This window comes from Hemicordylus capensis, chromosome 1 (assembly GCF_027244095.1).
Source record: "Hemicordylus capensis ecotype Gifberg chromosome 1, rHemCap1.1.pri, whole genome shotgun sequence".
In the NCBI taxonomy this organism is placed as follows: Eukaryota; Metazoa; Chordata; class Lepidosauria; order Squamata; family Cordylidae; genus Hemicordylus; species Hemicordylus capensis.
The window spans coordinates 43968446-43987028 of record NC_069657.1 but is presented as its reverse complement, the minus strand read 5'-3'; positions in this window follow the sequence as shown (position 1 = coordinate 43987028).

Here is an 18583-nt window from a genome sequence, read left to right as displayed (position 1 = left end):
AGCAAGGTTGTCAGAGGGGCCTTTGCTCCATGTGCTGACGCTGAGAGCTAAATTGCAATGAATGCAAGACAGGGCCTTCTCTGTAGTTGCCCCCAGGCTCTGGAATGCTCTCCCAGTGCATGTCTGTTCTTTGACATCTGTGGCTGTTTTTAAAATACAACTGATGACCTTTTATTCATTCAGGCTTTAACTCCTTAGGAGCTGCCAGGTCTCTCAGCTTTCCTGCCTCTGTTTGTTTTTTGTATGGTGGTTTGTGTGTCTGTTTAACTGATTTTAAGGTTTTAAATGTGATTTTTATTGGGTTTTACTGTATTTTAACTTTTGTAAACTGCCTTGGGATGTCTTATGAAAGGCAGTATAAAATCTGAACAAATAAATAAATACCCAGCCCCTTCTCTCACATAATCACTTCTCTCTCCTCTTACCTAATTGTTTGCTCCCACACAACTGAAAATTGGGAGCATGCACAGGTCCCAAACCTGGGTAGACATTTGTACTACCCAGTTTTCAGTTGTGTGAACAGCCTCTGTGTCTCTCAGCTGTGCGGAACATTAGCAAAGGGCAGGTTAATATGTCTGGAGCAGCAATTTAATTAACAACTTTTTAAACTTACATCACAGCCCAGGAGAATTTTATCTTATGCTAGTATCTAGGGGGGAAATATCCCGTGACGAACCTACCTTGTTCGAAAAAAGACCACCGATTGACAAATAAGACAAGATTTGTCTCACAGAAGCTAGATTGTATTTAACAAGATAAGTCCTGAGAGAATCACATTACAAAGTGGTTTTAATTAGCAAATACCCTCTTGAAAAAGTAATCTCATCAGTAATGTGTGTTATGGTTTAGATCTGAAGTGTAATTAGCATCTCCGAATATATCTTCCTCCCGCCCCGCCACCATTGCTGAGCACAAATATAGGCCCTGGGTTTTGGAGAAGAAGGAAAAAAAACACTCACTCATAACATCTCTAACTTCAGTGGGCCTACGTGCAGGCAAATGTTTGTAAGAACAGTGCCAGAGAACACAGGATGGAGGGGGTTAAAGTTGTGCTAACCAACAGAATAGAAAGTGTGACATTTGCTGCAAATAACGCCAGGTTTCTTCACAATTCCTTAAGGGCACCTCCAAAGATAGAAACTATTTCAGGAACACATAATAGCAGCATGAATTAAGGCAGAATTTCCCAGCCTTGCCCGACTTTTGTTTACTTTCTATTTAAATGTACAGCATGCTTTATTTGAAGCTACTATTTTTAAGCTCATGAAAATTTAGATGGAGCGAACAAGATGCCCCACAGCAAGAGAGAAATTGTTGACAGATATAGGCCTGGTCTACACATGCTGCAGAATAAGGTGGGAGAACTACACCGTCTGACTACAGGTGGTGGTGGGGGTCAACATTTTTTGAAATATTCCTTTTCACCAAACACTTCCTGAGAACAGAAAGCCAAAAGGTTGGACTACCAACTTTCTGCCTGGTGTTCTAGATTTCTATTAGCAAGGAGGTGGTTGCTTAGTTTTTTTAAACTATGGGGCAGTATTCAAAGTGATATGCCTGACCTATAGTCTGCAGTATTACCATCCTTTTAACCTGTTATCCTGCTGTGTGTGTTTTAGTATATAAAGAGGCGAGTCTCATGATCTGGCAGAGGAGCCATAGGGGGGTTTGCAGGGAGAGTGGGCTTACCCGCAGATGATTGGAAGGCAGCCCTGGGCGGCCGGATTGGCCGCCCACACAACTGTTGGCTCCATCACAGAGCTGGCGGGAGCTGTGGGGATCGGGGGCCACGTGGCCCTCGGAAGTTCCAGGATGCCCTGCGCAAGTGCGCAAGTGCGCAGGGCATCCTAGAGAGACCCTTGGGAGGCTGCTTGCAGCCTCCCAGTTGGGGGTCTACTCATGTGTCGCTACACACCATGGCAACACATGAGCAAAAAGACGAGGTTAACAGAGCACTTGCTCCATTAACCTCGGCTAACCTCGGAGGGGTATTTCGGGTGCCTAGCTGCCGGGAGCCGCGCAGCTCCCATTGCAGCACACGATCGCCTCATATTTTACATTTAAATCCCATTTCCCTCCCATAATGAAACTCAGGATCATACACATAGGGTTACTCTGGTGGTCTCTCATCCAGATTCTGGCTTCGTTTTAGCCAGATGTGCCTTCATATTCTGCACACGTAATGCTCTGCCTGCTTTGCCTTCATATTCTGCTGTGTAGACTCAGCCATAATGGCTGTTCTGTTTAGAACATGGCAACCCTGGATCAGGGACATAACGACTGGTGCTCACCTGTGTTTGGTGAACATGGGGCACCAGGGGGCCCGCCGTACAATGCCTCCACCTGCCCACCATTTGTTGCTGCTGTCTGGTCACCTGCCTGGCCTCTGCTACAGCTGGTGTCACCAGCTGCGACGCAGTATAATTATGTCACCACTCGGCGCCTGTTACACAGGTTACAGTGCTGTGTCCAGTGACAATGGCTCATCGCAAAGGCCGGGCAGACAGCTGCATTGGTACTGTACAGGAGATGGGGGCACAGAAGGGGCAAAGCGCATTTGTGCGCTATATCCCACATAATAGATTTCTGAAACAGAAATGGGGGGGTAGGTGAGGGGGCAAGCCACTTGTCTTGCCTGCCCATACCCAATCTCTGAAGTTACCCTTGGGCAGCTGGCCTGCAATGTCAGCAGCAACATTTGAAAAGGGCTGTGGGGGCCAGGCGGGTGACCACCTGGCAGTGGCCGCAGCAGTGGCAGAAAAGCCCGTGAGCCGAGGCCTGCAGGGTGATGTGGGGCGGGGGGAGCTTGGGCGTGGGCCACTGCCAGCCTTGCTGTGCCACTGCCCTGCATAACTGTTTATTGTCCTTTGGGGTTTTGTGGAGGGGAAGCAGTTCTACAACTACAATGCATATTTATAGGCCACCTTTCAACCAACGTTCCCAAAGCAGTTTACAAAGGTATGAATGAATAAATAAATAAAATCGCTCCCTGTCCCCCAAAGGGCTCACAATCTAAAACAAGAAACATAGGATAGCGATCTCCACTGGAGGGATGCTGTGCTGGGGATGGATAGGGCCAGTTGCTCTCCCCCTGCTAAAGATAGAGAATCGCCGCTTTTAAAAGGTGTCTCTTTGCTCAATGAGTTCAGTTCAGGAATGCATATTCTGCTGTTCTAATCATTTCCAGACAAATACAGCTGTGCGAAAACTGAGTTAAAAAGAAGCGAGGGAAAAGGTCCCTATAAAACCTATAAAGAGTTTGTTAACAAGGGCTCGATTTATTTTGGAGGAGACACAAATATGCATAGAATACAGCAGCCTGGCATTGCCATTTCTGACACATGGCCAGAGGTATGCCTAAATTTTACCTGCAGAATCACATACCCTGCCTTTTTAAAGAACAGCTGCAGCCACCTAAATGTGAGGGCCCCAAGGCAAATACAAATGCAAAGGACAACCAGGGGAGCATAAAAGGCAAGTGCACTGAAGTAATTAAGCCTTAAACAATTACAATTATGTGGCTGAAGGAAGATGCGATTTGGTTTCATTCTTCTGCAGGAAACTTTCATTGCAGTAGCATGGGAAGTGTCAGTGTTGCTAAGACACAAGGCTGACCTACAAGGGCAGCTATTCAAGCTAGAGATTAAGTTCTCATTTGTGTATTATATGTTTCAAGCAATTACTGGCTCAAATCTACCTGTGTGTGTTTTCCCTTTTCACGGGGAATCCACTAGCATAGGCCTAGTTACACAGATGGGTGTAGCACTTCCTGAAGTCAGCAGTAACAAACCAACCTGTGTTTCTTTCTCTCGTTTCTTTTCAATAGTGGCTGGGATCTGTTCACGCAGTATACTTGCAGAGCTGGGGAAAGACACCAGGGCACATCCCCTGCTACCTTGCAGGAAGGCTTCCCTGAGCTGGGACAAAGAGAAACCACAAATTCAATTTCCTCCATGAAGATTTATCTTCCTCTGTGTTTTGTCAATTTGTCACTGTCGTCCTCAGGGCCGGCACTCAGGTTTTTCATTCCCACCCTGACCACCAAGGAGTGCAGAGCCTCTGCTTGAACTTGGTGGGGTCAAGTGATCCGCCTGTATGGATGGCCAGCAAATGACTAGCCCGTGCTGGTTTGGAGATACAGGAAGAGGAAAAAGAGCCAAGGAGCTCAGAGACGGCGCAATGTCTGCCCTTCCCCTATTGCCACCCCATCCCATCCCTCATCAGTGTAGGCCCTGCAACCTTCAGGGCCAACCAAATTCTCTGTCTCCCTGAAAGTCAGCTTTTAATGGCGCTGCGAGGAGTTTCCCTCTGCGGCCAAGCAGGCTCAAGTGCAGATATGCCAAGTGTTGTGCACACTATTTTACTTCTTGCTTGGGGTCCAGGCACTTCAGAAAACAGGATAGAGGCTCCCACTTGAGCAGCGGCAACAGTAACGGAGCAGACGGAAGCCAGGAGCGGGCAGGGACAGTGAGCACCGAATGGGGAGGAGGAGGAACAGGAGGAGGAAAACAAACCAGAGATCAGCTAGGAAGTAGGCCCTATCCATGACTTCCACCCATGGAGTTGTGGTGCCCCCCCAAGAACTGGTTGCGATGTAACCACCGGGGTCTGCCTAGTGGTCGCTGGCCCTGTTCTTCCTTTGCCTGTTTGAGAGGCAATTTCTACATGTTATAATGAATCAAACAGATCACTGTGCAAAACATGAGGACTAGTATCCAAATTTTTAGTATAATGCAGACAAGTTCTAGTTGTCTAAGATATACAGCTATGGAATCTGAAACGGGTGGGGAAGTGAGGATGTATCTACTACTATAACTCCCAGTTATATATCACTTTTCAACAAAAGTTCTCAAAGCAGTTTACATAGAAAAGCAAATAATAAATAAAGATGGTTCCCAACCCCAAAAGGGTTCACAATCTAAAAAGAAATGTAGCAGCCACAGCCACTGGAAGGATGCTGTGCTGGGGTTGGATAGGGATAGTTGCTTTCCCCCTGCTTAATATAAGAGATGCACGACTTTAAAAGGTACCTCTTTGCTCAGTTAGTGGGGGTCTTCCACTCTTTCTGTTGCTGATTCAGAATCAAGGTCAGGAGATATTACTTGTAGTTTGCATTTGGCTAAAGTGTAGTGGATGTTTGCCTTCTCCGTTGCTGCCCCAAGGCTTTGGAATGCGCTCCCTAGTGAAAAAAGAGCCTCCCCAACTCTGACAGCTTTTAAAAGGTCTTTAAAGACGCATCTGTTCACCCAGGCTTTTAACTGATACTGTTTTCATTGGTTTTAATGTTGTTTTAGAGCATTGTTTTTTTAAAAATTAAATTTTTGTGTTTTAAATTCTTGTTTTTGTTTTTAACTAATGTTTTAATGTTGTTTTTATCTGTTGTAAACCGCCCAGAGACATAAGTTTTGGGTGGTATAAAATATGTAAATAAATAAATAAATATGATAATTTGCTATTTTGGTACAAAATCAGAGGGTTGTGTACCCTCCTTAAAAAGGACTGCTATAAGTGGCTTTGATATGCTGGACAAGGTGACAAAAGACGTCTGACAACTAGTTAGAAGAGACTGAGCCAACTGATGTTACAGCCAAGCTATGTTCCTAATTGTAAGTCAGCTAATCGACTTGCTAAAAAATCCTCTTAAAGACGTATGTGGCAGATGCATCATGTAGATGACAAAGACATTTGTCATGCCATGGTATAGCATCCACATGTCCTCATGTGATTCACAAGCCACAGTCAGTCTGCTAACTTTCAAGAAGCCTTTTCCACTTGAAGAAGCATTGATTTGTTTGCTAGGCTGCTCCATCAGTCTGCACATTAATGCAGCTGACTTGATTTGGGAGCACTGATGGGTGCAGCGTATATAATAGAAGAGAAGGCGAAGGCCAAACTCAAAACCAGGCTGACATTTCTGCTGTACTTCTGGTCATTCAAAATCATGAGAATTCTACACATCCAAGTATACAAAAATATTTGGCAAATATTTTCCTATACTTTCCCAGTAATATGCAGGCTGGCAGCAAGCAATGCTCAAGATCCAAACAACCATTCAGCACACCCAAGGGGGCTTTGGATTTGGTGGCTTTCAAACACCAAGTCCTGGCATCTGTGCTACATGATAAACTATTTTGGAAACCAAGAGGAGTTTCATAAACAGCATGTTATGTGGAACTGGACACAATTGGTTAAAGGAAGATCCTTGACAAAAGTCAAAAATCCCACTAAGTGCACACAATCACACAAGTCCGTGTGTGTGTGTAAAGTCGGTGTTTAAAGTCGGTGATAGTGACTTACTACAGCATAACATGAGTGGTCTAAGACCCACCCATGCCACTGTGGAGCTCTAAAACACGCAGCAACACTGCTGCGCAGAAGAGGAGCACTGGCACTGCTGACTCTTGTGCGATTGCACATTGCACATAATATCCATGGGGGAAATGGAAGTCAAGTGCAACATGCAATTGCACCAGACCTGACAACCCCAGTACTGCCCTCTTGTGCAGCAGCTTCACAGCCCTGCAGCAGTGCACGAAGATCTGGAACTGCCTGTGTTGTGCTCCGGGACATGTCAGCCACAGGTTCTCAGAAGACATTCATGCAGTATATGACACGATCACAAGAGGACAACCTCTGATCACACTGAAGCTTACAGGTTTCAGCTCATAGCTGCTAATGAGCAACATAAAAGTAACTAGCCCTGTCCACCCACAGCACACCCCTGCTAAATGGGCAAAGAGCCACCTTTGAACATGGTGATTCTCTTTATTTAGCAGGGGGAGAGTAACTGGCCCTCTCCACCCCCAGCACAGTACCTCCCGTGAATGTTGCTGGTGTCTATCTTGTGTTACTTTTTAGATTGTGAGCCCTTCGGGGACAGGGTTCCATCTTATTTGTTTGTTATTTTCCCGTGTAAACTGCCCTGAGCCATTTTTGGAGGGCAGTATAAAAATCGAATGAATGAATGAATGAATGAATAAAAGAAAAGGAAGCATTTAAGCAAATGAATGCTAGACCTCAGTGCATACAGCCAGCTGAGATGGCACTGCAGTAATATGCCAGGTTGAACAGCCACTCATGCAGAGGTCCAGTGTACATGATTCTCCTCTCAAAAAGTGGGGAAAGATCATGTTTAGGGCACAGTTTACACTGTAGGCTCTCTGTAGGAGAGCAGGAGGTAGGAGTAGGTAGGAGTCTCAAGTCTTTCCACCAACATCCTAAGAATATAAGAGCAGCCCTGCTGGATCAGGCCCAAGGCCCATCTAGTCCAGCATGCTGTTTCACACAGTGGCCCACCAGATGCCTCTGGGAAGCCCACAGGCAAGAGCTGAGGGCATACCCTCTCTCCTGCTTACTCCCCTGCAACTGGTATTTAGAGGCATTCTGCCTCTGAGACTGGAGGTGGCCTATAGCCCTCAGACCTATCCTTCATGGATTTATCTTAAAGCCATCCAGGTAGGTGATGGGCACCACACCTTGTGGCAGAAAATTCCAGAGGTTAATTATGCATTGTGTGAAAAAGTACTTCCTTTTGTCAGTGCTAGACATCTTAGCAATCGGTTTCATGGGATGACCCCTAATTCTAGTCTTATATGAGAGGGAGAAAAATTTCTATCAACTTTCTCCACTGCAGCACTGCCCTGGGGTGAGTGTATAAATCTGGACTCTTTTGCTTTTTAAATTTTTAACTATGACTTCTTTATTATATTATAGATTCCACGTAGTGTCACCCTTGGAGAGTTGTGCTGGAATCTGCAACCAAAAGATAATATATATTTTGATGGTTTTACAGATCTTTGCCCAAAACTAACATAGCTCATATCATCACCAATATCTGAGCTGCCAGACTAAGGGAGGGATCAATCTCCTTGTGGGAGGAGGTCATGCCGTGTTCCTGAAAGTGCATCCTGAGAGGAAGGAGAGTAAAACAAAGACTTCAAAAATGCTTTGATTTCACATCCTGGTACTAGTTGTGTTTGAGAACTATGAGGTAAAGCTTCATTCCCACTGTAAAACCTTGACAAGCAACATCAGTTCATGAACAAGAGATGCACTTAGTTTTGGATTTTTCAGGAGACCACAATGTGTCAATAAAATATTGGCCAGATTTAGTTTAAGATTTGATGCTTGATCTTGAGAATGTATTACATATGTCTAAATGAAACATTTATCATTTCTTCCACAAGTGCTTGATTGCCAAACAAGAAATGTGCCCATTTTAAACTCATAACTGGTTCTACAAACTGTTTATATACTGAGCAAATACCTGTTCCTGAAACAGGCTTTTCAGGGATGGAGGCTAAAGAACTGAGTCAGATAGCAGTGACAAGAGATTAATGATGTTCTAAACTGCCTGGAAAAATTGGAAGACTAGCAAACTGCCACGGCTGGATGGCATCCTTCCAAGAGTCCTCAAAGAACTCAAATGTGAAATTGCCGACCTCCTTGATAAAATATATAACTTATCCCTGCAATCAGGCTCTGTAATGGCGGACTGGAAAGTAGCAAATGTAACACTGATTTTCAAAAAAGGATCCAGGGGCAATCTGGGAAATTACAGGCAGGTTAGCTTAAAGTCTGTTCCAGGCAAACTGATGGAAAACAGCCTCAAGGATAAAATTGTAAAGCTCATAGAAGAACAGGCCCTGCTGGGAGAGAAACAGCATGGCTTCTGCAAAGGTAAATCTTGCCTCACCAACCTTTTGGACTTCTTTGAGAGTGTCAAAACATGTGTGCATCAAGGTGATCCAGTTGACATAGTGCACCTGGATTTACAAAAAGCTTTCTACAAAGTTCCTCATCAAAGACTCCTGAGGAAACTTAGAAGTCGTGGAACAAGGGGACAAGTGCATTGGTGGATTGCTAACTGGTTGAAGGTCAGGAAACAGAGGGTAGGTATAAATGGAGAGTTTTCACAATGGAGGGAAGTAAGAAGTGGGATCCCCCAGGGATCTCTACTGGGACCGGTGCTTATTAATTTATTCATAAATGATCTAGTAGCAGGGGTAAGCAGCGAGGTGGCAGATTTGCAGATGATACCAAACTCTTTCGGGTAGTGAAATCCAAAATGGATTGTGAGCAGCTCCAAAAGATTCTCTCCAAACTGGGGGAGTGGATGACAAAATGGCAAATGCTGTTCAATGTTGGCAAGTGTAAAGTGATGCAAATTGGGATGAAAACCCCCCACTATACGCTATTGGGATCTGAGCTGTCAGTGACTAACCAGGAGATGGATCTTGGGGTCGTGGTGGACAGCTCGTTGAAAATGTCGACTCAATGTCCGGCAGCTGTGAAAAAGGCCAATTCCATGATAGGGATTATTAGGAAGGGGATTGAAAATAAAATGGCTAATATTATAATGCCCTTATACAAAAATGATGATGCAGCCACACCTGGAGCACTGCGCACAATTCTGGTCACCACATTTTAGAACTGGAAAAGGTGCAGAAGAGGGCAACCAATACGATCAGAGGCCTAGAGCACCTTTCTTATGAGGCAAGTGTACAACACCTGCTGACTTGGCAAAGAGGTACCTTTTACCGTGGTGATTCTCTTTATTTAGCAGAGGGAGAGTAACTGGCCCTATCTACCCCCAGCACAGTACCTCCAGTGACTGTTACTGGTGTCATGTTTCTTTTAGATTGTGAACCCTTTGGGGACAGGGATCCATCTTATTTATTTATTATTTCTCTGTGTGAACTGCCCTGAGCCATTTTTTGAAAGGTGGTATAGAAATCAAATTAATAATAACAACAAATAACAACAACAGGGGCTATTAAGTTTAGAAAAAAGACGACTGCAGGGAGACATTACAGAAGTCTATGAAATCATGCATGGTGTGGAGAAAGTGGATAGAGGGAAATTCTTCTGCCTTTCACATAACACTAGAACCAGGGGTCATCCCATGAAATTGGTTGCCAGGAAATATAGGACCAGTAAACAGAAGTATTTTTTCACACAATGCATAATCAACTTGTGGAATTCTCTGCCACAAGATGTGGTGACAGCCAACAACCTGGATGGCTTTAAGAGGGGTCTGGATAACTTCATGGAGAGATCTCTCATTGGCTACTAGTTGGAGGGTTATAGGAAGAGTTATATGAGAGGGTTATAAGAAGGGTTATATGGGAGTCTCAAGATGAAAAATGCTATCCAACGTTTCCTGTGCTCGCTCTCTCAACAGGCTATGAAATAGTTCACTCAACGCATTTTACAGGTGAGGCACTGGGGTTTAGAGCTTCAGAAATATCTTGTTGTACAGCCGATCATAGCATATAGAATTTCAGAGATGGGAAGATTGTGTTTGAGGGCTTTCCCATGCAAATAACACCCACCACCCAGGAAACTAGCAAACCAGGGAGCAAGGTCTAAATATGTCTACTATGCTTTTTCCTTTCTATGTCCAGGGAAACCTAGATAAGAGAAAGCATTTGAACATGCGGTCTCCTGTTGCTGCCTGGAATACACTGTCCTATGTGAGCTGAATATCTGAGCATTATTATTTGGGCTAGATAATGCCCTGGCCACTCAGGGCACCCCCAGCGCAGCAGAGAGAGGACTTTGATCCACATCCCTTTTCCATCCATCCAGCTACAGTGTAATGCTCAACCAGTAACCTTGCTTTGAGCTTCAAAAAAGAAAAAAAAAGTGGGGGGGGGGAGAACAGGTTAACTTGGGTTTTATGGATTGTGATGATGGGGAAGCCCACCTTCCTTCAGTTACAGCAACATATCTTTTTAGTGTGGCTTACGGCTCTCAAAGAGCTGCTCCCATTCCCTTCCACTGCTGAGCACTGAGGAACAACTGTAGCACTCAGCAGATCAGAACAAACAACATACTTACTTCCATCTGTGGGATGGTCTTTGAAATTAAGCAATATGTGCAAGGGTGTAGCAAGGTTGGAGTGGGCCCAGAGACAAGATTATAAAATGGCACCCCCTCACTGAAGTTCAGCTCATGAAGTAAAGAAATCTTAAATGAGGTTGAATAGTGGTAACAAAAAGCATATATACACAGATACATCATCCTAAATTTTTAAAAGGTTTTGTAAATTGTGGATGATACAAGTCATTTACTGGTACTAGAGAAAGACATGCTGTTCTGGTAGCTCCAGGTCTTAACACCCATATCAGTTTCGGAGGATGAATACAACTGAAGGAAGCCCGGGTGGGTGCACGGCTGGGGGAGTCAGTCATGTGACTTGCCTCTGGAGAGGCCCCCCAAGGCAGTGGGCCCCCAGACAACTGTCTCCCCTTGCCCTATAGTTACGCCCCTGAATATGTGATCTAATGCTAGCCTTTTGTCAATCTAGCTTTTTACTTTAGCAAACCACATGAGTTTCAAAATCCACTTGCAAAGGAATTACTAGAAAGAGCTGATTTTTATTTTTAATATTAACCCAGAGCCTTTGCAAATAAGGCACTGTGCTGGGTTAATATAATAGCAGGTGGCTGCATTCTCACAATACAGCCACCCTGTATTGTGAGATACAAGCACAGCAGCGACCATCAGAAAGTCTGAAACCAGAACATCTATGAGAATGCAAGAGTCCAGTGTCCAAAGATCTGAGCATTCAGCATTATAATCCAGGAGGGACAGTGAGCTGTGAGGAAAACAGGCATTTAGGGCTCGATTGCAAGGAAGATGCATTTGTGATGGCCTCCACAATTATGGCCAGCACTTCAAACCACCTGTTGAGATCAAGAGCATTATGCAATACTGGAAATAAAGAGTATTTTGGAAGAGGAAAATGGATGTTTGTTCTTTTTTTTGTAGATTGTGTAATGGAAACCAGTGTAATGTGTTTCATCAAATCGCTTAAAAGAAGTTTTCAAGAAGTAATTTTTGGTTGATGTCGGCTTTTGTCATTTTCTCTGTTAATTCATCCTACAAAAATATTGATGACACAGTATGGGAGACAAAGCCAAATGTACGAGAGAGTGGCCAATAAGTTAGATCACTCAATAGTGCTTAGAACTGTGCTCCTATTATGGCTGATGAGGTAACTGGATACATGTTTTGCTTCAGAGCTAGGCCAGGGAGGTAATTCTTTCTCTTTGCTTACATGTGACTGAGAGAAAAATCATATGCTCAGGTTCCAACACTCCATCCATCTACCTTCTTGATGAAAGTTGAAATCAGCATACAAATTTCAATTCAGAATGTTCTGAGACTAGGGTTTGGCAGATAAATAAAGAACCCATCTTGAATATCCTGGGGTGAACTCTCTTTCAACAAGTGCAAAGAGAGCAGGATACGGTCTTTGATGTTCCACGATCCTTTGACAAGAAAAGGCTCAATATTACTAGGAAGTTGGTTGGACAAAAACTCATAAATATAAGCAATCTATTTTGGTGCTCCAGAATTGGAGCTGCATTTGCCAATACAGAAAAATATCATTTTTTTAAACCCATAGAGGGCATTCTTGACAATGTTATCAATTGGGCTTTGACAGAAAATAATTTACCTTGTAGCATTTCACACAGGGAGTGCAGCTGGTGTGATTTGTTACTACATCTGAGTCCCACTCTCTAAGGAAAAGAGTTTTAACCACATAACAATCCTCTAAGACAGAGAAGACAAAAGGTGGAGCTGATCTAATAAGCTAAGTGGCAGTTTCCAAGATGGTGACATTTCAGATTACAGGTGGGAGACAGATTACATACACATGTACACACACACACAAAACACACACACACACACACACACACATCTTTTCCATGGTGGAGATTTTGATGTGGGCAGACAGGCAAACATGCGAGCCTCCTGGTTTACTGGTCTTGTTTCTCCTATACTGTTATTTTGTAGTTTGATTTTTCAATTTGATATTGCATTGGTATTTGAATTTTATCATTTTTGCTGACTTTTACTATATATATTGCTGATTGATTATTCACCACCTTTTAGGCTAATCAGCACAGAATAGAAATGATTTTAATAAAAACATTTCCACCCGCAGGCTGAAAATCATATAGCCCCGTAAATTCTGTATGACGTGACTTAGACAGTTTTGTAGACTGATCTATAGTAGATATAGTACAAAGCCATTCAGTATATGTCCGGTTTGGAGTTCCCAAATTCTACTACTTCTACTACAACAAATATTTATATACCACTTTTCAACCAAAGTTCTCAAAGCAGTTTACATAGAAAAATAAATAAATAAGATGGTTCCTTGTCCCCAAAGGGCTCAGAATTTAAAAAGGAATATATGGTAGACACCAGCAACAGCCACTGGGAAGATTTGATGCTGGGGTTTGAAAGGACTAGTTGTTTTTCCCTTGCTAAATGTAAGAGAATCACCACTTTAAAAGGTGCCTTTTTGCTCAGTCAGCAGGGTCAAATTTTAACCCAGTACTGTGCCTCTGGCACCATACTTGATATTGAATGAAAAGCTTAATGTTAACTCCTAGTAACGATTATTCTGAACTGCGGCATTAAGCTGAGGATTGGGCCCCTTTTGGGGTGTACTGTGCCAATATACACATGTGTGAACCATTAATAAATGACACTCTCCATGAGCATTTTTATATGTGGGAATAACTTTCTGAGTAATACATTAAGTGGTGCAAAGTGTATGCGCCTTGGGAAGAATTTCTTGGCTTTCAAGACCATAACCACCCTTTAAAAAAGCTTACTTCAGTGTTCTTTGGTTTAGATTTCTCAGCTAAATCCTTTCTTTTAAAACTTCTATTTAAAAATATGGAAAAAGCCTTATAGTAGGAAAAAAAAACTTTTTGAAAAACAATTTGTCAACAGTTTTAAAAGATAGTGCTGTGCTAAATTTTCATCCACAAAATAAAAAAATTGGGGAGAAATGCGGGAGGGGGGAGGGGGATACCCACCAAATGTACTGGAGTGCTTTTTGTTTTTGTTTTGCTTGCTTTTTGTTTTGCAACAGTTTATAGTCATGTGGTTCCCGCCCTGCTGCTTGTCTGCCACTGCATTGATCCTAGCCAATCTGTTGTCACATCATCCAGGTTCACACAACACAGTAGCAAGTGGTTCCTGCCAGGTACATGCTCCCAGTGCCACTGTTTGTGTCCTCAGAACCTGGAAATATCAGACAGAGAATGTCCGGTACCCACCTCAGCCTGATATTGTCAAGCCAACTTCAGACGTTGGGGTCGGATATCGGGAATATTGGATATTCTCTGCCCATTTCTGGGTTCTGATGATATGGAAGTGGCAGTGGGAGAGCACACCTAGTGAGAAATGGAAGTCACCCCATACTTATTTGCCACTGTGTCGTATAGGAATGAAATGGTGTCATAATCTGATTTGGCTGTCTGGGGAAATAATGTACCTTAGTTCTCACGGGAGTCCGACAGGCAGGAATGCATCCCTGTGGTAGTTAAAAACTGGGCAAAACTCCCTGTCTTCCTTGCACTGTGAAGGAAATTGTATTAACTGCCAGCACTGCATGCTTTGATAGGGAATACTGCCCAGTTGCCTCAGCAATATGAGCACATTTACTCCCACTGTCCCACACAGAGTTCAAACGTTTAACTCTGTTCACATGCATCCGGATTACCACAAGGGAATCACATTGGTGGGTCACTATGGGAAACAGGATGCTGACCTAGATGGGCCTTGGGCCTGATCCAGCAGTGCTGTTCTTATGAATCTCTTTTTGTAGGGAACAAAAAGCTCCCGGAAGAGTGCCCTCCACCATTGTAGCTCAGCTCTGTTTATAAGTCCTCATCATGTTTTGATGAAACTAAGCTGACTTAGTGAAAGGATACTTACTTGCTGATGTGATCTAAGTGAAATTGAAGACTAATTTATTGACAATTTTAAAAGTCATTAAATGCTAGCTTTCCTATATTATACTTACAATTCAAGAATAGGCAGGCAAGTATATGGCAAAAGAAATCAACATCCAACTCCAAGATGTGGCTTCTGGGAAAAGCAGAGATTTTAATTTGTTTTCATTTTTGCTCCAAAACTAAGGTTTCAGGCTAGCTTTCTTATAAACAAACATTTGGTAAAGATGTGGCTTCAAACTTACCAAGTGTGGGATAAATAGATGTTTAGTAGCCAAAGCTGAAACTGCATTGGGTCTCTGTCTCTAGTCTTAACATAAAATAGGGTGCTTAACAAGGTAATATTTTTCTGTAAGAACACCCTTCCAGTTTTTTAACCATTACTTATATACAGCTGTACCTCATTATCTACGGAGATTCCATTCCCACATATTACCATGGGTAATGAAACTGTGGATGATGCAGCATTGAGTTGGGGAGGGGGTGGTGGTGGTTCCTAGACTGAAGAGAAAAAAAGCAAACGTGTCCCGAAAACATGAAAACAGGCCAAATGAAGAGCCCTACCATGCTCCAAGGGACTTTGGGAGTCCAAGGATGCCCCCCACCTCATCTCAAAGTCTCAGGGATTCCATGAAAAATTGTGGGTTTTTAAAATTTATATTTTTTACAAATGACAAGTTTTCTCCTCCTACAAATACAAATTTTCTCCTCCGCAAAATGGCGGTCATTTCCAAGGTCATTTCTGGCTACCCATGACCTGTGGATATGTGGGATTAACCCCTTATCTGAATTTCCACCCCACATATGTCAAGGTTGGGTGTTAATTACCCAACTGCAGATACACGATACAGCGGATGTCGGGTCCGTGTATAGGGAGATCCATCCAGACACCATAAATGAGATGGTGAATGCTGATGCTATCCCACTTCCAATTTCAACATTAGACCAGGCAGGTACTTTATACATTGGTATGTCACTGAATTAAAAAAAACAAAGATCAGCTATTATTGGTATTCTTTTACAGATGGGTTAAGTTTATTAAACTCTGAATTTCACCCTCTATTTCATGATGTTCTACAACAAAAACAAGTTTCACTGACCTTGTTTCAGTAATACTGAGAGGATGCCCATGAGCACATATACTTACATGTTTGCATTATGCACACAAATTTGACCTGCTCTTTACAACCAGTTGGATCGGAAATGATGGAAACACTTTAAGGCTTTTGTGTGTGGCACATTCATTTGGAAGTTCAACATTCAGAAGATCAAATTATCATAATGAAAAAGAAGGGGCAAACTGTTTATGAGAAATACAGCACTCTAAAAGAAACTCTCATATCACCATGCCGCAGGTGATATGAACTTCCAGTCTTCCTGGTACTTCTGCCATTTTGTTAGCAATACCCCTGCTTTTAAGGGTCTTGTTGGCTATAATTTCTTGGCTAACCATTTCTTGGCTAACCATTTGCAGCTCTTTTCTATGTGGCGCAGCAGGGAAATGCTTGACTAACAAGCAGAAGGTTGCCAGTTTTAATCCCTGCTGGTACTATATCGGGCAGCAGTGATATAGGAAGATGCTGAAAGGCATAATCTCATACTGCGTGGGAGGAAGCAATGGTAAACCCCTCCTGTATTCTACCAAAGACAACCACAGGGCTCTGTGGGTGCCAGGAGTCAAAATTGACTTGATGGCACACTTTACCTTTAAAAGGGAAAATAAACTCCTGTATCAGCGGCAGCTGAAATCCACATCAAGGATGCTGCCAGACACTGAACGTGCTGCAGGTTTATAGGGATGGGCCGAAATGCAATTCTGACACCGAATTGTGTTTCAAGCTCATCCCTACAGGTTTATGAAGGACCTCATTAAGGTCAAACTGTGATGAGCCTTAGATTAGTAGAATCCTGGATATCTTGGTAGCTATTTTTATGTATTAGCCTAATACATAAGTTAAGAAATAATGTTTTAATTCTGTAAGGATAATGAGCTTGTAATTCTGCAACTCTCTACGTATGATATATGTATGACTGTATTCTATTCAAGACACCTGGCATATTATTCTGTATGGCATCTGTATTCTACATAGCAATTTAGCATAATTGTAATCTTGGCCCCGTCCCCTCTTTCCTCACATTCCCTTATTTGAAAGACTGTTAAGACTTTGTGACCAAAGGTCCAGAAACGAAAAATGATGGCGACTAGACAATTAGTATCTAACTGCACCAAGGCCAAAGACTTGAATAGCGTAAAAACAATTTATTTTGAATGTCTGAGGGTGCAAAAGATGAGACTGTGTATGCTGAGAAGACGAGAGAATGAGCAGATGAAAGAAGAGCCACCAAGGGTCCAGGAGAGTATAAAGCCTGAAGACTCCAGACCAGTGTTCCCTCTAACAAGGATTCCCAGATGCTGTTGATTACAGCTCCCAGCATCCCCAGCTGCAATAGCCTTTGCTTGGAGATTATGGGAGTTATAGTCAACAACATCTGGGAATCCCTGTATGAGGAACACTGCTCCAGGCCCAACTTGCAGAGGGAGGTCCAAAAGATGCGACTTCTCCCTCTCCAATGCTGCAGCATCCTCACGCCCTAGATCGTGCACCCTATCTTCTCATCAAACCCTAGCATCTGCAACCGCTGGGAGAGACTTTGAACTGGCCATTCAAGTCTCCCTGCACCTTGATCTATTCCCCACCACCTCCTTCCTTTCCCTCAATTCTTTTGGAATATTGCTCGCAGATATAAACTAGTACACAGGAGTGTTAAGTAGGCCCACCAGTATAAACTGGTTCTTGGAGTATTTCTATTTTAGCTTGCAAGTATAAATTGCTGTGCAAGAGTATTAAGTTGGCTCACTGGCATAAGCTGGTACTTGGGGCACCTGTCCATTAAGCCTGCAGATTTAAGTTGGTACACAGGAGCATTAAGTTGGCTCACTGGTACAGCCTGGTATCTGGGGCACCTGAGCATGAATAGGCATTGACTGAGGACCGAAGGGGTGCGTAACACAATTACAAGTACTTATAGGCGAGTGTCCAGCCCTGCCTACTCTATATTGAGTTCCACTCTATTCTGTATTGGTCAGACCTCATTTGGGATACTGGCTGACATCCAGACTAAGTTACACAATAGGACTACTCAAGAGTGACTCTGACTGCTTACTTCCAATAGGACTACTCAGGAGTAATTTAGCCTGGTTGTCAGCCCTGTCTCCAGTTCTGGGAGCTGCATTTTTAAGGAGGATGTTGTTAAATTAGGACAGCTTCAGAGGAGGGGACACAGATAGCGAGGAATCTGGAAACCAAGTCCTATGAGGGACAATTAAAGAAGCTGAATAGAGAAGAGAAGACTAAGGACAGATGGCACCTGCCTTCAGACATCTGAAGGGCTGCCACACAGAAGAAGCAGAAGCAGACTTGTTCTCTCTTGCTCCTGAGGGTAGGTTTAGAATCAATGCGTTGAAATTGCAAGGAAGCAGATTCAGGCTAGACATGAGGAAGAATGTCCTGCTGTTAGGCAATGGAACAGCCAGCCTCGTGCAATGATGGGCTATCCAGAGTGTTCAAACAGAGGCGGGAGAGCCATCGCAAAGCGATGCGGTAACAATCTGCTGCACTGAACAGAGGATTGGAGATCTCCAGGGTCCCCTTCAGCTCTATGATTCTGTAACATTCTCTTTTCTCACTTGTTTCTGCAAAGTTCAACAGTGCTCAAGATACGGGTGAGCATAAGACCCTTCTCCCCGTGGCAGCAGTTATAGGGCAGTTTGGTCACTGTCATCCGTACTGCAAGGCAAGCCAGTCTAAAAGTAACGC